The sequence below is a fragment of the Pleurodeles waltl genome, chromosome 4_2 (assembly GCF_031143425.1).
Source record: "Pleurodeles waltl isolate 20211129_DDA chromosome 4_2, aPleWal1.hap1.20221129, whole genome shotgun sequence".
NCBI classification, from domain to species: Eukaryota; Metazoa; Chordata; class Amphibia; order Caudata; family Salamandridae; genus Pleurodeles; species Pleurodeles waltl.
In genome coordinates this window covers 289,927,125-289,947,908 of record NC_090443.1, presented here as the reverse complement: position 1 = coordinate 289,947,908, position 20,784 = coordinate 289,927,125, and the positions used below count along the sequence as shown (strand labels likewise).

Below are 20,784 nucleotides of genomic sequence, written 5' to 3'. Positions count from 1 at the left end.
TTGAAGTTTAGTCAGGAGGATGTAGTTGGCAGCCATAAGCAGAGCACTGCTGTAGTCTAAGCGACTAATTATCAGCGCCTGGACCAGTGTTTTCCTGGCCGAAGCAGAAAGCCAGGGGAAACCTTTCTTCAAGAGCCACATGGTAGCAAACAATATCCATCTTGTGGCAGCTACATGACTTTCCATAGACAGTTGATTGTCAATTTTTATACCCAATTTTTTTGATGGTTATAACTAAGGCATGCAGCAGCTGCCAATTCACTGGGCCACCGATCAGGAGACCAAAATAGCTGCACTTTTCCAAATAGCAGAATCCCCATCTTCTCGTTATTCAGCTGAAGACAGTTCCTGAACATCCAGGCTGTGGTGTTCCTCATACAGTCTTGAATACAGTACCCTGGTAGCATCAATGTCTTGTCCCACAGAAATGATCAGCTGAGCATCGCCGGCATACTAAATAACTTAAAAGCCATAGGTTTTAACAATCTAAGCCAAAGGGGCAACATAGATATTAAATAACGTCAGGTACAACAATGAGCCTTGAGGAACGGCTTTGGTCAGAGAGACCAGCCAAGATCTGAAGGAACCCAGAGTAATAATTCTGGTCTGATCGTTTAAGAAATCAGCCAGCCACTGCAGGACCGTGCCTCTGATTTCATGCAGTCTCCTAATCAGAACTGCATGAGAAAAGGTGTCAAAAGCTGCTGAAAGATCCAGCAGCACAGGCATCGCAGGAGCTCTGGCGTCTAAGGAAACTTGGATGGAATCTGTGACTGCCCCCAGTGCAGTTTCAGTGCTGTGAGCTGCTCTGAATCCTGACTGAGAGGAATAAAGAATTGTTTGTCCTTCTAAAAATGGCATAAGCTGTTTGTTCACGTAGCTTTTGAGCATTTTCCCTAATGGAGGAAGAAGAGACACAGGGCGATAGTTGTTCAAATTTTTGGGGTCCACATTCGTTTTTTTAGGAATGGGGACAACCGAAGCAGTCCTCTAGTCTGACGGTAAATTGGTAGATTCAAGCAAAAGATTAAATAAGGATAGAATGGCAGGTGCTAACACTGCTGACAGAATGGCCATAGTCCTAGGAGGACAGACATCAACAGGGGGACCTGAACTAGCTTTAGTCAAGAGTGTTAAAACTTGATCCATCGTGGGAAGTCAAACCCTGTCCCAAAGTGGAGGAGAAACATTACAGGACGGCATTGGAGAGAAGGAGTTGGCCTGCTCCTAATTGATGGAAAATTTCCTTTAAATTACATCAATTTTGTTCTAACAAAATCTGCTAGGGCATTATCTGCTGTTGACATTATGGAGCTGGGCTGCCTAGTAGTGTTTCCTGACATTTGGAAGTGCTATCCCTTCTACCAAATTGGAGACAAACAACTTAGTTACCTCTGGTTATGCCTTATTTGGTAGAGACTCTATCTCGCTGCAGATTCCTTACCTGCTGACTTTGCCCTTCACCATGCCTCAGTGGGACCTTAACCTAGGGCTCACTTTTCTGATGTGCACTTCCTTTGAACCGTTGCACAACTGTCCTCTCGGGCTCCTTACCGTCAAAATAGCCTTCCTCGTGTCAATAACATCTGCCCGAAGGGTCAGTGAGCTTCAGGCTTTGTCGTCCAAGCCTCCATACCTGAACAAGTAACCAGACAATCTGGTTCTTCGCACTAGAGCTTCCTTTCTGTCAAAAGTAGTCAGTAAGCCAATACATCACCCTGCCTACATTTTACGCTCCACAGCATTCCTCCAAGGAAGAGGAGTGACTTCAACATCTGGACCCAAAAAGTGTTGTCTTTTTACCTTGACCGTACAAGAGAGTTTTGGGTGTACGATCAACTCTTTGTGGGGTATGTTGGAGCAAAAAATAGACCATCTCTAGATGGATTGTGCTCTTAGTTAAGATCTGCTACGCATTGGCCAAGAAGCAACCCAGAGGGTTTGCATGCTCATTCCATTACAGCCAAGGCTGCAACCACTGCCTTAGCATGCAGAGTGCTGGTCCTGGGAATCTGCCAGGCAGTAACATGGGCCTCAGCACATGTACGCCAAGACTACTGCCTGAACAATCGGGTCCGCCGGGATGGCCATCCCGGAAACTCCAGCATGCAGGACTGCTGACATTGCGTGTTCTCGGCAGAGGAGTACAGATCTAACCAAGGCTCTCCCCGCTGATAAAAGGGACTGGACGCCATCTCCACTTGGAGATGCCATTCATATTCCGCTAGGCATCTTCAGCTGAGTTTGTCTGCCCTCTCAGTCAGAGAGCCAGTCAGATGTTGAACCACCATGGAAATGCCCTGACGTTCCAGTCATGTCCAGGGACGCGGGCCTCTTGACAGAGAGTCCACGACCCCCCCCACCCATTTGTTGCGGTATCACATGGCAGTGGTGTTATCTGTCAATACCTTCGTTAGCCTTCCCTTGAAGGAGGGTAGAAAGGCTTTCAATGCCAGCCAGATTGCCCTGAACTTCAGTGGTTGATGTGGAGACCAGATTCCGCAGGAGACAAGAGGCCTCTGATCTTCAACTCTCCCAGATGGCAGCCCCTTCCCAGGAGTGAGGCATTTGTCACCACTGTAAGATCTGGTTTCAAAAAGGGAGAGGGTCTGCCACTGACCCAATCATGGTTCATTAACCACTACTGCAGATCCTGAGCAACTCCCTCCAATACCTGGACCTTGCCAGAGAGATTCCACTGATGCTGTACCCACTAGAAACTTCAGGTCCCACTGCAGATCCCACATATTTCAGCAGGTATGTGTCACAAGCAGGATGCAGGAGGCCATGTGGCCCAGCAGCCTCAGAGTTAGTCACACCGAAACCCAGGATAGTAGCTGAAACATCAGTATCACAGCCTGAATATCCTGGACTTGCCGTTCGGGAGGATAGGCAGAAAACTTCACAATGTCCAGTGTCCAGAACAGCTGCGATGACATAGAGCATCTGAGAAGGAGTCAGAAGTGACTTTGGCACATTGTTAGTGAACCTCAGTGAGAGTTGGAGGTCCGCCATAGGCTGGAGGTGGGAGACCTGCAACAGCTAGTTGTCAACATAGGGGAAGACTGGCATCCCTGATCTGTGCAGATGAGATGCAACCACCGCCTTCACCTTGGTGGAAACTCGAGGGGCACTGGTAGGGCCGAAAGGGACCTGAAAGTGCTCATGGCATTATGTTAACCACAGGTAATGGCTGTGGGCACGCAGGACAGGAATGTGAAATTAGCATCCAGCATGTCCACACCACCATCCAGTCTCCTAGGTCCAGGGCAAACAGGACTTGAGCGAGCATTCTGAACTTCTCCTTTTTGAGGAAGAAATCAAGAGGGTGCAGGCCTAGACAAAGGGCTCCGTCTTTAGTGGGCACCAGAAAGTAGCGAGAATACCAACCATAAACTACTTCTGGCATCTGCATCCTCTCTGTAGCTCCCTTGGGCAAGAAAGCCATCACTTCCTGCCGAAGTAAAGTGAGATGATCCTCCTTCAGTCTTTTGCAAGTGGGTGGCATGGGTGGAGGGGTAGTCACCAGACGAAAGAGTAGCCCCTTCAGATATCTGAAGAACCCATTGTTTGTTGTTACAGACCTCCAGTAGGACAGGTGATGGTGTACCCTGCCTCCCACTGGGGGGCCATGATGGTAAGGGGGCAAACTAAAGGGGCTTGGAGGCTGCCGGAGGTGGTGGACAGGCTAGATCTCTATCTGCCCAACCCATGGGCTCAGTGAATACCGTATCCTCGGCCACACAGAGGCGGGGGAGCTTGTGCGCTGTGGCGGCTGGGAGGGTAAAGACACGTCTAGAAGCCTTTTCAGTGGCCAACAAAAGAAGCAAAAGACAAACTGGGGTTGGCGAGGGGCCATGGTATGGCTGAAGGACCTGGCCATAGACCGGCTGTCTTTGAAGCGCTCTAGCGCTGAGTCCGCCTTGTCTCCGAAGAGATGGGAGCCATCAAAGGGCATGTCCATAAGTGGGGCTTGGACATTCCCTGAAAAGCCAGGTGTTCCCAGCCAGGCATGGCACTCTAAGGCCACCGTCGATGAAACCGCTCTGCCTAGCGAGTCAGTGGTATTCTGTCCACATCGGATCATAAACTTCACTGCATCGCTCCTGTCAGCAACAGCTTGGGAAAGTATGACCCGGGCCTCCTCCGGGACCATAGGCAGCACCTGTGCAACCAAATCCCATAAGGCATGGGAGTAACGGCCCAAAAAGCATGCAGTGTTCACGGACAGCAGTGCCAGGCTGGTGGAAGAAAACATTTTCTCGCCTAAGATGTCCAGTCTCTTAGATTCCCTATCAAGTGGAGGGGCAGAGAATGCACCAGGATTTACGCTGGAGGCTTGGACGACCAAGCTCTCAAGATTAGAGTATTGTGTGAAAAACTTGGGGTCTCGTGGAGCAGAGCGATGGCGACGGGCAATAGTCCTGTTCACAGGAACCCCTGGGGTTGAACCAGATCTCAAGCAGGACATCAGTAGGGGCTTTGTTAAAAGGGAGAAGTTGTTTGCGGGGGTAAGTCCCAGCTGAAGCACCTGTCAAGACGTTGGTCTCAACTGCCACTGAGTGCAATTGAAGGCCCAGGATCTCAGCAGCCCCTACCAACACCATAGCAAATGACGCTCACTCCTCTATAGGCATGGTGGCAGGAGAAAGCATGCCAATATCTGGGGAGGTGTCCAGTCCACTTTCCTCTGCCAAGTCCTCTCACCAAAAATGATGGTGTCTAGGGGCTGGTATTCAACAGCCTAATCCTAATTCTCCTGGATTCCTAGCACATAGGAATCGGGCTTTCGGGCTCTCTGTCCTGGGAAGCAAGGCTCCAGGCGGTGCTGGAGTCAGATGATGCCCCTCTGGCTCCATGTTGGAGACAGGGATAAGAATAGAGATGCCATTGCCAAGGGGCGCAAGCAGCGTCAGTATTGGGAGCGGCATCTGGGATGGTCGAGGTAGTAGGACCGTCGCAGGTCCAGATCCATTTGTGGATCCAAGAGGTCTGACTGGTGCCCAGGGCAGAAGCACCGGCAGAGAAACAAGAAGGGGCCCATTTCTGAACCTGCAGGGCCTTAAATTGTGCTAGGGTGGGGGTTGCTCCAGCTCCCGGAAATTCAGGAAGGCATGGAGCTGGCCCAGGCTTACACTCAACCGCAGAGCCAGGCCTCAAGTGACAACACTCCCTTGTCTCATTGAAAGATTGTGACAGACCGGGCCAAGTTGAAGACCTTTTTGACTTAATGTTCTTCTTTCTCTTGTGGGACTTGCCTGGACGACTTTGAGTGCGATAAAGGTCTCGGGCTCCCTGACTGACATCTCAGGACCTTCCTCTTGACTGTGATTGAGGCCGTTGCAGTGTCGCACATCGAACGGCGAGGAGCTTGAGGGAGTGCTCTCTCAAGGCCTTGGGGTGAATGCTGTGACAGTCGGCACAGGTCTTTACGTCGTGCTCCAGGCAACAGAGGCAACCATGGTGTGGGTCCTTCACTGACATGTGTCACTGACAGGTGCCGGAGAGCTAGAAGCCAGCCTTCCTTGTGGACATCCAGGCCTCACCAGGAGAAGATTTTCTCACAAAAGCTTCCACAAAATTTGAAAAAAGGTCAGTCACAAAGCGACTGATGGGGTAGCTCTCATTGGATTTATACTGACTGGCGCGTAGAGAATAGATCTGACGTCAGTGCACTTAGGTGGAGGCTATACAGGCACCACCTACGTCACTTCTGGTATGGAGGATGCTGACAATGCCACGCGAAGCCAAACGACACCACCTGATGGTGCACAGGGATACTGCTTACAAAAGAATTCAGTACCCAGTCTGACGACTGGGGATAATTATAAGGTAAGGAATCTGCAGCTAGAAGTCTCTATCAGATATACACTTACAGGTAAGGAAATCCTCTTCACCAACAATGAATCTTTAATAGATTCACATGCTTGAATAACAATCACCATAAAAGCATAGGTATTATAAGCAAAAGCAGGAAGGGGTAACGAGTCTCTCCTAGGCTGTGCAGAGCCACTTGTCCTATGGCACTCTCAAAGGACATTGGAACCCTGCGGCAATAATGCATTGGAAAAGTGTGAGTCCATGCATGCCTTGTTGCCTAGCATGTCAGCAATTGACACTGCTGTTAAGAATGCAGCTATGGCTGCAAGGTCCCTGGTAGAATAGACTCAAATGTTGCTTCTGAGATGTCTGCCAGATTTCCTGTGGCAGAAATCTATTCATGCGAAGATCCAACTAGCAATGCCTTGCTTACACAAATCAGAACCTTTTTTAGTGTTGCCAAAGGAAATTAAGAATTGATCTTATTTCATGAATGACTTTAGAATGTGTTTAATGTCTAAAGAATGAAACAGCCTGTGACAAGGCCCTAAGTATCTCATAGGTGGTGTAGATATGATCAGGTTTTAGACTGGTTCAGAGGCAGAACTTGCGTAGGTCCTACTACTCTAAAGCGGTGTAGAAGAAAATGGGTAGACCGGACTCTGAGGACTGTCTAAAGGATTGTTCTAAGGAAGATTCCTTCTTTCATATCCTTTGGGAATGGCCCAAGATACAGAAGACTTGCAGAGCAGTAAATACATGCATGACTGGAGTAACAGGGTCCCACATTACATAACCAGCAAAGCTATGCATACTTAACATTGTGGGAGAAGAACAGGTACGATAATGCATGAAGAGATGGTTGGTCCTTGGGTGGGGAGTGGCAAAAAGACTTAGGTCAGGGCGCCGCCAGTCCTAGCTGCCTGGGAAGAAAATATGGACTGGTGTATGCTGGCACAATGTGAGATTTATGAAGGCAGAGGTTGCCCTCAGAAATGGACAAAGATCTTGAGGCATGGCAATCGTACAGAGGGCTGCTTCTGACAAATTAAAGCACTCAATGTGTATTTTATAAACGAGATGGATAGGGAGGGGATGCGTAGATAGGTGTGGAATTGGAAAAATGTCAATGTACAGCTTGTTATAGGCTCTGATGGGTTTGCTGTCCTTGTTTCTCTATGTCACTGATTATGGGCGCCTTGTTACTTGTAGAAAAACAGTATGTTTTTTTTTTTTTTAAACGAATAAAAGGACACATTTAGCCAAGATGTAGATGTAGATGTTGCTCCTTTCTCGGTGGTGTCAGAGGTGACCTGGAAATCGATTCTACTATGTGACTGTGCTGGCAGGTATCCAAAACCCAGAGGTCTGATGTAATTTGACTCCTTGCTTGAAAATAATGTTCACAATTCCTATCATCCATCTACTGGCAGGAAACAGCTGTTAGAATGACGGTTTTACCACACCAGTCCTCTACTATAACACCTTTACCAAGCAGTACCTTTACAACATATATATATATATATATAGTGTGGGTGCATGTGAGTGTGTGTGTGTGTTTGTTTATATATTTAGTCGGTAAGGGTATTGGGTGGTAAGAGTGTTTTTAGTGTTTAGAAGTGGGTAAGTGGGTAGGAGTATTGGGTGTTGAGGGTGGTTTAGGGTTGGGTAGGGCTTTTGGGTGGTAAGGGTATTTTTAGTGTTATGAGGTAGGTAAGGTTATTGGTTGGTAAGGGTGTTTTTAGAGTTTAGGGCTTCGTACTGGGTGGTAAGGGTGTTTATAAGGTTTAGTGGTGGGTAGGGGTATTGAGTGCTATGGGTGTTTTAGGGTTTAGGGGTGGGTAGGAGCATCAAGTGGTGAAGGTGTTTTTAGGGCTTAGGGGTGGGTAGGGCTATTGGTTGTTAAGGCTATTTTTAGGGTTTAGGGATAAGTAAGGGTATAGGGGGTAAAAGTAATTTTAAAAAATGTGGGGATTGGAAGTTCTCCCCCAATTAAGAAAATACTAAATGTATAATTATTCTATTTTTTAAATGTGGGTGTTTGTGGGGATCCCACCCAAGACAAATGTGTGCTCACATTTGTGTAGATGGATTTAACTTACCTTACATATACCTATATACTTACCTTTCATTGTAAAGGTATGTGCGGTAAAGACATATTCGTGGTAACGGCATGCATGGTGAAGGCATGCGTTTTACCATCATACAACCCTATTGAAATTGATGGAGAGGTGGAAAGGCAATCAGAGAAGTTAGGGGAATAGATCATGGACCTTGTATTAGCTGGGAAAAGAAATGGAACCTGTTCATCTTCATTAAGAATCCCCTTCTGACTATGGAGCTGTACAATACTGGCAAAATGTGAACCAAGGTTGGTAATTGGGTCGGAAATTGGCATCTGTGAAGCTCATATGATTATTTCCTGTTGGGCGGGAAGTTTTGTCTACGATACAAGGTGTCAGTGACTGTAGCTGTGTTACCTTGGATAACTTGTAGGGCTTCGTCAGCATTTTTATCAAAGAGCTGCTAGCCACCAAAAGACATGCTAAGAACTTTATAGGAGCACTTTGAATGGAGGAATGTGCTTCTTAGCCAGACAATGGAATAAAATTGCTTCTGTTGACATGTGCCGGTTGTTGCAAGCATCCAATGAAGCATCAATTAAGGCAGACGAGACCAGCTCTCCCTTGCAGAGCAAAGTCTAGGTCTGTATTGTGCAACTGGAAGGTAATTTATCCAGTGAGAAATAAACATCATGCCACAAGTGTCTGTCCTAGCATCCGAAAATGGCACTGGCATTAGAACTCTTCATACCTACTGAAAAGCTCCAACCCTTTTGCACATAGTATCAAGGCGAGTACCTGTATTACCTCAGGGAAGCAACCAAAATATCAATTGTCTTGATCTAATGAGTAAACGGCAGGGTGGAGAATCTATAGCCTTCTTCTTCTCAAGCTTGATAATTCAGGTCTTTCTTGTTGCTGGTTTGCTCATACAGGCTATATCATCTTACTACAGATAATCAAGTACAGAGTAGCTTTGATGAAACATCTAGATTGTCCTTAAATTAAAGAGGAATTAAAATATTGTATAAGGCATCAGTCAGGTTGAATTTGTGAGAAACCCCATCAATAAGTGAAAACAGAAATGTCAGAAGGCAAGTCTCTTGGTTTTTAGCTCTGGACTTGGATGACCACCCATCACATTTGTTATACTGAGGAGCTGCATCAATATTATGGATTCTATTGTGATTGCCATCACTCTCATTTTTGTCAATATGATTCTAATATGAACTACCCGAATCAGCATCTTCATTTGATGGCTGTGCTTCCTCTTCCTCAGGGGTGACGCATATATGTTCTTCTTGAGGCTCAGCTGATGGCAATTCCATTTGTATATGTTGATATTGCACTAATGGCAAAGGCTATTGTGGTTCTGGAGTACTTGGCAGAGATTAACTAAGTTTTGAAACCTGTTGAGGTGGCAAGAGGTATGGCACTGTTAGCTGCTTACAGTAGCCTTGGTGCAGGCAGGTGGCGGCAGAAGCTCTGAATGATATGTTTCAGAAGTGAGTTGGAACTTGGACAAGAGAAAGCAGCAGACATCCAGTTTGATCACCATAGTGCAATGGCCACTCAGAATATTACATGTATTTCAAAGTCATGAAGAGCACTTGTCTGATCATCACAGTCGCCCCATCTTGTGACCCTGTTGAATCCTTGCTCGATGTCACTATTCAGCTAAACTACATCTTAGTCCTCCACACAAGATGGAAATTTCTTGAGGATCAGTGGTAGCAAAATGTTGTTATCTGATGGGCAGGATGGTTTGCATCTGAGGAAGGACAGGGGCAAAAAGAATTTGGGGCACTACTTTAGATCCAATTGTCAGTGAAGCAGCTGTCAAAGTTGGGTCATCATTGCTAATGTTGTCAACAGTGGTCCTGTTCATGTGGAACTTCACTAAAGATAAGGTTGTTGCCAAAGTAATTGTCAACAGTCACAGATGTTGTCACAGTCGATGACATAGTAGCCAACGGGGTAGTCAGTGTGTTAGTCAACAAAGAGGTCAGAGTCATTGGTGTTGATTTTATCAACTATGGTACCACCGATGAAGACATGGGCCCTCATTCTGACCTTGGCGGTCGGCGGAGAGGCGGCGGCCGGACCGCGAACAGATCGGCGGTCCAAAAAATGGCATTCTGACCGCGGCGGTCACCGCCGCGATCGACCGCCACTTCCCCACTCCGACCGCCACGGCGGTCATGACCGACGGGCTGGAGTTTGCGCACTCCGGGCCTGCGGTCGACCCAAGACCGCCAACGGTATCATGACCCTGCTTACCGCCGCGGTTTCTGGCGGTCGGGAACCGCCATGCGAACCATGGCGGTAGGCACTATCGGGGCCAGGGAATTCCTTCCCTGGCACTGATAGGGGTCTCCCCCACCCCCCATTGCCCCCCCGAGTCCTCCCCCCACACCCTCCACCCCCCTGCCACCCCCCAGAGGTGGTACGAACCCCCTCCCCACCCCCACCCCGACATGCACATACACGCACCCCGACATGCACACACCCCCAACATGCACATATACACACCCCCTACACACACACATACACAACGGGGACACATACCCGCACACATACATGCCGACATGCGCACCCGCCGAACTACACACATTGCCCATAGGCACAGCAGCACCCCCCGCCCGCATGCACGCACTCACACACCCCCTCTACACACTCACACGCACACCCCCATGCACGCACACATCACACAACACCCCCCCACCCCCTCCCCTCACGGACGATCAACTTACCTTGTGCGTTGGTCCTCCGGGAGGCGACAGGAGCCATGGGGAGGTGACTGCCAACAGAAGACCGCCAACAGAAGACCGCCACACAGAAATGTGGGTCGTAATTCTGTGGGCGGTGTTCTGCTGGCGTGGCGGTGGAGGTTGACCAGTCTCCACTTTCCCGCCGACCGCCAGTGTGGCTGCTGGCGGTTTTCCGGCGGAACGCTCCCAGCGGTCGGAATGCGCAAAGCGGCATACCGCCGCGGTCGGCGGTCTTCACCGCAGCGGTAACTCGGCGGTCTTGCGAAAAGACCACCAAGGTCAGAATGAGGGCCATGGTCTTTGTTGTCGAGATATGAATGGTAGCAGGCATAAACATTTTAATGGAAGGCAAAACATCAGTGGTCTGAAGGGTTTCTTCATTAATGAGGACTGGTCTGCCACTGTTGACAAGTATTTCAGTGACAGTGTAGTTGATAGCTGAAGAGGCATTTTTGGAGTAGAAGGCTGAGGAGACGCTGACAAATTGCCCAAGGTCTTTAACATATTGATTTAAATGAGGGCTGATGCAAGCGTCTGAAGTCTCTGCCTCAGAGGCAGGCAAAGAGAGCATTAAGGTCGAGCTGGAAAGAGTCTCAGATGGCAAGGCTCTGACCAAATCAAGTTGAGCATCTTGGCCATGGCAGGAGCTAGACTTGTAGAAAAAACTGTTATGAATGACATCTCTAAGAATGGGCAAGGCCCATGCTTCTACTTCATTATGAGTCTTGTTCCTGAAATTGTGTTAATTTTTTTAATCGGCAATAAAACCTGAACAATAAATAATATATAGAGAAAGGTACCCTCAAGGCAAAAGCTGAATTATAATTTTTCACAATGAACACAGTTAAGTTGTGGCCTTTCTGGGAAAAAACTCACATTTTTAATACATTGAGGCCTAGAGATTAGGAATAGCGATTCCTTAATTGCAATTTTTTGGGAATCACATTTAGGACATCACTATTCCTAATGTATGAAACTCATTGAGTTTCATTTAGCGATTTGTTTTAGGTCGCAAATGTAGCTCCCTCATGAGTATTCATGAGGTAGGTCACGATTTGTGACCCTCTATGATTTGCTGCCATCACAAGGATGGGGTGGCCTGCTGGGGTCAGCAAACCACCATGTCTGAGACTGCTTGTAAAGATAGCAATGTTTTTCTTTAAACCAATCCCATTTTCCAGCAGGGAAAACAGGATGCCTTTAAAAAGAAAAATGGTCGCTTGGAACACTGCCTGTTCTTAAAAAATATTTGTTCAACCATTTTCAAAGCTAATGGGTTGCCACCAATTTTGAGCTGATGGTAAAGTGTGAATGTTTTATGACCGCATTTCAGTCTTAAAAAATTCACACATACCAATGCGAATCGGTATTTGGAAGGGGCACCCTAAACATGCCCCTTCTAACTACCGATTTGCAAGCCCAAACTGTGATTCTGTAACAGTTTACGGAGTCACAATTTGGGCTTTGTATATTTGGAAATGCCTTTTTGTGTTTGCAAACGTCTGGATTTTGTGAATTGGGCTGTGTGCGACCTCAAAAAAGCTTTGTACATCAAGCCCTTAGAAACCAAAAACATTGCAGATTAGACGTTCCTGTGTGAAGTGATGTCTGTGAAAAGCTGATATTAACACTTTTGAAGGATTGGTTGAAGAAAAGAAACAGAGAAGGGAAGGCTCAGGAGCCATTTCTTGTGAGGGTCATCATTATAAATTTTCCTGGCTCACTGGATTAGAAAGGGTTAAACCCTGCCCTAGTTTTTTAAGTGATGAGTCAGGGTCCCAACCATAGTTAGGGCCAAGGGGTTGCTGGGCCCCACAGATGGTGGTTTAGGGCCTTTTACCTCTGCTATCCTGATGGCTCACCTACTATGGATCTGCAGCCTGAACACCAAGTACACCCCTTCAGGCCCACTTTTGAATGAACAAGCAGCTTCTCAATGTTTGTAACTAGAAGGTCACTCCTAACAAAGGTCCCAGCAATGTGTTGTTTAAGTAATGGCATTGGCACCTCACTACCCACTTTAGTTCAATGCATGAGGCACTCATGAGAGTTAAACAATTCCTAGCTTTACCTTTGTCGGGTGCCCGCTTGTTCAGGTGGGGTTTTTGAATTGGCCATGGTGGCAACCCCATCTTCTTCAGATTTTCTCAGAGTGTTAGTGCGTTAGGCGGCAGCTTACGGGGTCCCATTTGATCTACCTGTAACTTTTCTGGGGTGCGGTCGTATTGTGTGGAGATCATACTGGTCAGGTAAAGTTAACTCTAGTAGTTGTGGTACTCTGCAGTGACAACTTTAAGGAATCGGAGCAGTCGCTCATTGCTGTTGGTGTTTCAGGTCACAATTGCTCATAATGGTAGCTATCTCAGGACACATTAGCTCATAGCTGAAGAACAATCAGGTGGATTATCAAACCGGGGATCATGTCTCTTGCAGGATGAATGGGTAACTTGAAGTTAGGTCAAGAAAACTGGGAGACCCACTCCAAAATCGGGATGCCACCAGTTACACTTCCAATGGCAATCTGCCACTTCTGGGCAGCCCCAATGCTTCTGGGCCCAGCAGCTGAGCTTCTCCTTTTTGGCAGGTGTCCCACTGAAAGGGCAAACTGCTTTTTATCTCTCTCAGAAGGCCAAAAGCTCCAATGTCACAGGCATGCCCACAGTTCTTCTCAGAAATATTGCAGGCTTCAGACAATATTTTCTCACCTCTGAGAGACTGGCTGTGCACGACATCAGCCATTGTTCTCAGGATTTCTTTGAGTACTCTGCAGAGAACCCTCTCCCTTGGTCAATATAGGAAGTTAAATCGAGTGGGAGAGTGTGGATCCCACTTTTACAGTCATTTTCCAGAAGGACGAAATGGATCCTGCTGTTACAGGACTGGAACTGGTTTCAGGCAGTTTCTCTTCTTAGTGTATTCAAACTAGTGGAGCAGACGTAGTCTTTGCCTCTGGTGAGTCACTTCTCAGCAAGTAGTGTTTAGGGATTTCTCCAACTGGAGCACCCACAACAGCAGCAAAAAGAAGTGTGAAGGTCAGACAGACAGCATGGACAGACTTTGATGTAAAAGCTCCAATTACACCTGAAAAGAATCTTCCACCTCACCACCCTGTCCATTATCAGGCCTGTTGGTAGTGCTTAAGGGTGGATGGAACTCGTGGAGTTTCACTCTGTGGAATTGTGCAGAGTTACATAAAAACTGTGAGATTCTGTGGAGAATATGCAGGTCGCTCTGCTCTCACTGCAATTTAGCGATGGTAGCGTGGGCAGTGCTGAAAAATCAACACAAATGGTGTCCTGTGGTGCACAAGACTAGGAAATCTACTTGAGCAGCAGCAAATCTACTCAGGAAGCAGCCCTCTGATCGTGACTGCCTGTGCTAAAAAAAAATCTTGCTAAAGGTCACAAATCTCACTCTCACTTGCCAGCTCACATTTCTGGAGCCACCAAATTCCACCAATTTCGCATCCCTGGGCTGGTGCTCAGAGAAAGATAATCTGCACGCTCTCCATCAAATGGTCACTTCTCTATTCATAAAGCAGCCCAGGCTCCATTTGCCTGCACTTCAGCTTCTGGGCATGTTCCCTCCAATCCAAAAATGTCTGGAACACACTTGCTTGTCTGGAGAAGAAAAGCCACACCCTTCACCTTGTGCTATGTTGTACCAGGGACCAACCAAAATTGATCCCACTGGTCTAGTCAAGCACACACACATCTTTATTCCGGGGCCATGCTGACAGCACTACATTCACACAGTGTATGTGCACATTCATTGGGCATGCTAGCAGAGGGTTTGGGTAGTCACATTCAAGTGGATCTCCACACAGGTGTAGTCGGTAGGGCCACATTTAAAAAAAAAAAAAAAAAGCCTATTTATGACTGTCAAAGCCCTTTTCAGAGGGCCATGGGACAAGCAAGGGCTACTGGGCCCAACCGTGGAGGTTGTGGCTATTTACTCCTGCTGACCCAGGCCCGACCTACTCTGGGTCCAACTGGGCCAAGTACTACCCCTTCAGCACTTGACTCTTAAGTGCTAGCACGGGTCAAGCAAACCAAAGCTCTTCAGGGGAAGGTAGGTGCAAGGGATGCAAAGTGGCACGACTCAGAATTCCCATAGTGACCTGAGAATCTGATTGTCTAGTCCAATACTTACTTTTGGTAATAAAACCAGTATTTATTACTCATGCAGATTATAACACAGGCAACTAAAAATGGACACGAAAGGTCTCTCAGGCGTAGCGCACAGGGGGATGCATGGGCAGTGTCTCCTTGTATGCCCCTCTCTGCCTCTGTCACACTGACAACGTGCATGTAGCGGTTCTCTGGAGGAGACTCCACAAGTACTGACAGAACTAGCGATGGGCAACAAAGTGTGGCTTTGGCCCTTGGAGTTCCGCTCAAAGTTAAGCTAATCTGTCGGGTTTGTGAAAATATTAGAATGGCATGACATCCCTGCTCCAGTCTGATCCAACAACAGCCTGAGGAAGTGTCTGGGAGATAGGGCAAGTCTTCCCATGCTCGGGCGATGCCCAAACTGCACTGCGTCTCCCTATGGGGTGTAGGTGGCTTCTCTTTCAGGGTTCCTGCCAGTAAGGTGATGGGGCAGCTGTGACGCTGAATTGCAGCTTCTGATCTTAACCATAAGGCCCTATTGCTGGTCCTGGGGATTCTTCCACCACAAGCGCAGGCGACGGCCCCAAAAATGCAATGACACACATGCATGACCAGTGTTCACCCAGGACCGAAAAGCAATACCAGGGACCCAGATATTCATTCAGTTGGAGCACGTATGTCAAGGTTGCACGTCTGTCACCATGCAAGTGATTTTACCATCCCAAAGATGCCTATCATTTTAAAAACACATGACACACTCCCATCAGTGCTTAATTTATAGGTCCAAGGACCCTTTTGTTTGTGCTTTAAGTGTGACCAGCCTTGGGGGAGCAGGTACTCTGTATCATGTAAGAAGTTGCAGATCTATGTATGTATGTATGTATACATCTATGTTGTGGTATTTCTAAAGTGCAAAACTAGCTGAGGTAGCAATAAAGTGTTGAACATGCAGCAAGCCCCGTTGGAGATTCATGAAAGGAGGGGACAAATTGTGCAGTGTAAGGGGTTAAAAGCCAGCATAGCTGAGGTAGTGATCCTCGAAGAGGTAAGTTTTCACTTTCTTCCTGAATTGTAAAAGGGTTGGTGCTAATCTCATGTTGAAGTGCATGCTTTTCTGGATTCGGCAGGCATAGCCTGAAAAGGCTTGTTTTCACCTTCCTGTGGTGTTTTTGTCTCTAATCTGCCAATGTGGTCACTCCTCATTTGGCACTGTCCTCTAGATGTTGCTGCTAGCAAAGTGAACAGGGGTGTTGATGCAGAGGTCCTTGTAAGTGAAGCAACTGATCTTGAAGATGATCTTGGCTTGCAGACGGAGCCAGTGTATAGATCTTTTAGCATGAGGGAGATGTGGTGGGATCTCTTCAAACCCCTGAATAGTCATGCTGCTGCCACTTTCAGGGCAGTGAAGGTGGTCTTTGGGATGTCATTCACTTTCTTCAGGAGAGAGTGTTGAAACCAGGCTGTTTTGGTTTTTATGCAATGTATTCTTTGAGCGAACGGTTTGAGTTGAGGGTGAACCTGAGAGATTTGGTATGTTCTGACAGCTGGAGTGAGAGGCCTTTTAGGTTTAAGTTGGAGAGCCATGACTGTTGGCAAACAATATTAATTCCATTGGTCTTCAAGTGGTTTAGCATCAGACAATTACCTGACCTATAGATTTGTATGAATTTGAGGCAAGCTTTGAGTCTCTATATGTCGCCGGTTGAGAAATGTTGATATAGTAGAGTATTGTCAGCATATTGGTGGATCATGATATTGCTGTCTGCAAGGAAGGCTCCCAAAAGTTCCACATAATTAATGAAAATGATTGGTACCAGGATGAAGGTCTAAGTGACTCCTCAGGAAACAGGCAACGTACACAATATGGTTGACCTTATTTGAACAAGCTGCTGAAGGCTGGTGAGACAGGAAGTAAACTAATGGATGATCTTGCCAATGAAGCCAATTTGAGTTTTCAGGATGTGGATCAATGTTGTATGGCCCTTGGGTGTTGAAAGCTGTAGAGATGTCAAGCAGCACCAGGAGACAAGATTGCTGTTTTCATTGAGGAAAAGGGTGCCATCAAATACTTGAAGCATGACTGTTTCAATACTGCAGCATGGCCGGAACGCCCATTGATAGTCTTGAAGTAGGTGGGTGACTGAGCAGGACAACCACAGAAGGAAAGTAATTGGTGGGGCTCACTGAAGAAGAGTGTTATGTTGCTTGGTTACTGAGAGACCTGGTAGAGTACAAGGTGCATTCTATTTTGAGTGGGAGATGCTGCAACAATCAGAGTGGATGATATTGGCCTGTGGTTTGCTTCTGTTTGAGCCCCCCACTGTCTGGATGAGTGCAGGGGTATAGCCGTCAACTACCTAAGGCTGGGATATTCAGGTCTGTGATGAGTGGGACAAGTAACAGGAGCAGATGCAGTTCTGAAGGGCAGGAGTATCGGGCACTCTGGCCCAGTAAGTTGGTCGAGCACATCGGGCTTTCTTCCCTTAATATGCATTGTTACTTAGACAAGTCTGATGTCTGTAGCTTTATTTGTGCATGCATAATCTGGCAGGCGTATGGGAGTGTCATAGGCCTGCACTGCCTCTACTTGTGATTTTTTCACCAAGGGACAATCTGTTGCTTAAAAGCAGAGTCCAATGTACACCAGCAGTACTTTACAGAGAATACATTTGTTTTCTCTAAACCATGCTCTATTCATATGGACTTCTTTATCTCGCCAAGCCAAGTATTGTACATTTTCAAATTGTCATGTTGTGCTCTGTCTGCCTGCCTTGCTTACCCTACTTATCTCCGATAGAATTGACAACTCACTATTCATCACGGAAATCTAACTTCAACCAGCACTTCAACACTCACGATTCCAGTGAAAGAACCGGCCGTTTGGGACTCCTGGCAGGAACATTGGTAAACAGAACCCTGGGAACTGAGTGCACAGGGCTAGGTATAATACTGTTCACAACTCAGAAAGTATCCTATTCAAAGCTAGATAATGATTCCACTCTCTTATCTACAGAAAGACCTGTTCAAACCATTTATTTATTAGCTTTAGTCTCAGCTGAAGAACAACCACATAAGGGCTAGCAGCTTATACAACAGCTCCTTCACAGCACAATCACCCACCAACATATGGGCAAGAAAGTCAGCATGTAGTGCATTACGTGGTTTGGTGAGACCACAATCCATGCATGGTGCAACAGGTGACATGGGTCAGGCGGATAGTCAGATGACCACTTCCCAGTCAGGTGCAAAACACCTCACACCTCCAGCCCAAAAACATAACAACTGCACACAGGTTTGGGGAACAGGCCCAAGAATAGTCCCTGCCCACATCCATATGTTAAATGCTACATTTATTCCCAACTGATCTTACTCAATGGGTCGGGTCATGCCCACTGGCATCCACCAGGCAGCCCTGCCCATTGATAAATTCATAACTTGTGACAAGCTCTGCATAAAAGAGCTAAAAAGCCAAGTAATTAGTGAGTGTGCCATATAGAAATTACACATTGCATCACATACGTCAAACAGTATAGCTCAAGATGCTTTGAAAAGGAGGGGGTGAGCAACTGAAAGAAAAACATAAAGGGAGTGGCACAGAGAAAAACAAATATTGGCAAAGCCAATAGGTGTCGCCCACACAGGAGCTACTGGCTTTGCAATACGTTTTTGCCATGTTGTACACCAGCGTGGCTGCTCCTCAGCATGGCTAAAAGTTAGCGGGTAAAGGAGAGTAGCGTAGAGTGGAGTCTCGTAAAATGGAGTATAGTGCAGTATTATGGACTGGCATGGAGTGGGGTACAGTGAATGGAGTACAGTTGAGTGAAGTGGCATGGTGTGTTGTGGAGAGAGGGAGTATAGTGTTGTAAAGTGGAAGGGAGTAGAGCTGAGTAGAGTGGCAGAGTAGAGTAGAGTGTTGTAGAGTAGAGTGGCTTAGTGTCATGGAGTGGTGTGGTGTAGAGCACAGTGGAGTGGCGTAAAGGGTGTTGCATAGAGTGGAGCAGAGTGTTGTCGAGTGGTGTAGAGCAAGGTAGACTTTCAGAGTGGAGTGGCAGAGTGGAGTAGTGCAGGAAAGTGGAATGGCATGTCAGAGTGTTGTAGAGTTGAATGGCGTAGATTGGATTGGCATAGAGTGTCAAAGTTGAGTGGAGTGACAGTGAGTGGAGGAGTAGAATGGAGTAGTGTGTCACAGAACAGAGTGGAGTAAAGTAGCATGGAGTGGCATAGAGGGAGTTGCGTAGAGTGTCATGTAGTAGTGTTGTAGAGTGGTGTAGATTGTTGTTGAGCGGAGTGGCATAGAGTGGAGTAGAGCGTCAGAGTGGCGTACAGTTTAATAGACTAGAGCATCAAAGTGGAGCATCGTAGCGTGGAGTGTAGTAGAATAGCCTAGAGTGAAGTGGCGTAAAGTACAGTGGTGCAGAGTAAACTGGTGTAGAATGCAATGGCGTAGAATGCACTGGTTTTGAGTAAAGTGGTGTAGAGTGCATTGGCATAAAGTGCAGTGACGAAGACTAGAGTGGCGGGTTGTGGCGTAGACTGCAGTGGTGCAGGGGGCAGTGGCGTAGAGTTGATTGTTTCAGAGTAAAGTGAAGTGGCGTCTAAAAAAGGTGGTTCAGGGTAGAATGGAGCGGTACAGGGAAGAGTGCAGAGGTGCAGAATAGAGTGATGTAGAGTGTAGCTTTGTAGAGTGGAGGGGGATGGAGCGCAGTGGTGCAGAATAGATTAGAGCAGCATGGAGTGATGCAGAGTGTTGTGGCATAGAGTGTGTTTTTGTCTGGTCTTAGCTCTTTGTGTTTCAGCCTTGTCTTAGCTCTTTGTAGCCTGTCTGTTTCTCTGTATTTTGCCTTCTCTTAGCCTGTTAGTTTTTACATTTTTTACCGCCCCGTGTGATCCCTGCCCCCCCCCCCCCAGCACCTTGGCTCCCCCCGAGCCATCTCCTTTTCCCGCTGCTGCGTCCCTGCGGACCACCCCCCTCGAGCCCCCATTCGTCCATGCCTCCCACCTACCAGCTGCTCCTCCCTCCCTCCTCCCCTTATTAATGGCGGTCCCGCCAGAGGCAAGCCCGTCTGCGCCCGTCCGCACCTGGACCGCGCCCAGCGCCACCCCCCGGTCCACAGAACCCCGCACCTCCAGACGCCACTACACTGCCAGCGACCTCAATGCCCTCAACCCTGGCCGCTCCACAGCATGCTTCCAGTCCTCACCAAGAAACACCCACGGATCCTTCTCCTGCCACAACTGCAGATTTACCTGCGACAGACCCACCAAACCACCAAGAACCAGAACCAGAACCAACCACCTCCACTGCATACTCCTCAACACCCGCTCCGCACACAAGCACGCCATTGAGCTCTGGGACCTACTCGACACCTCCACCCCGGACGTGGCCTTACCGAAACCTGGTGGAACGACTCCTCGGCACCCGACATCGCCACAGCCATCCCAGAGGGCTACAAGATCACCCGCAGGGATCGCACAAACGGAATCGGAGGAGGTATAGCCATCACCAACAAGGCCACCATCAAGGTCCACACCCACACGGACGCCACCCATAGGACCGCCGAACATCTGCACTTCCAAATACACACCGACCCCAACACCACCCTCAGAGGAACGCTCGTCTACAGACCCCCCAAACCACGGGCACCCTTCAGCGACGCCATCTCTGACCTCGCCAGCACCCACGCTCTCGCCTCCACAGACTACATCCTCCTAGGAGACCTTAACTTCCACCTCAAGCACAACAACGATGTCAACTCCACCACCCTGATCGACAACCTCGCCAACCTCGGCCTCAGGCAACTCGTCACCACACACACCGACGCAGCCGGCCACATGCTTGACCCCATCTTCTCCACAAGCGCCCACATCACCTTCAACCACACCACCGAACTCCACTGGACCGACCACCACTGCATCCACTTCTCCTTCCAAAAACAGGTAAAACACCACCGTACCCTACAGCCACCCCGCCGCCACTGGAGCAAAATCACCCAAGACCAGCTGACCAGCGGCCTCGCC

At 47.8% G+C, this 20,784-nt stretch overlaps 1 protein-coding gene across 1 annotated transcript in view; it reads right to left on the bottom strand.

Annotated features, from left to right (window-relative positions):
- SLC25A38 (solute carrier family 25 member 38) overlaps positions 1 to 20,784 on the bottom strand; it is a 286,840-nt gene that overhangs the window by 120,331 nt on the left and 145,725 nt on the right. The window lies entirely within an intron of this gene.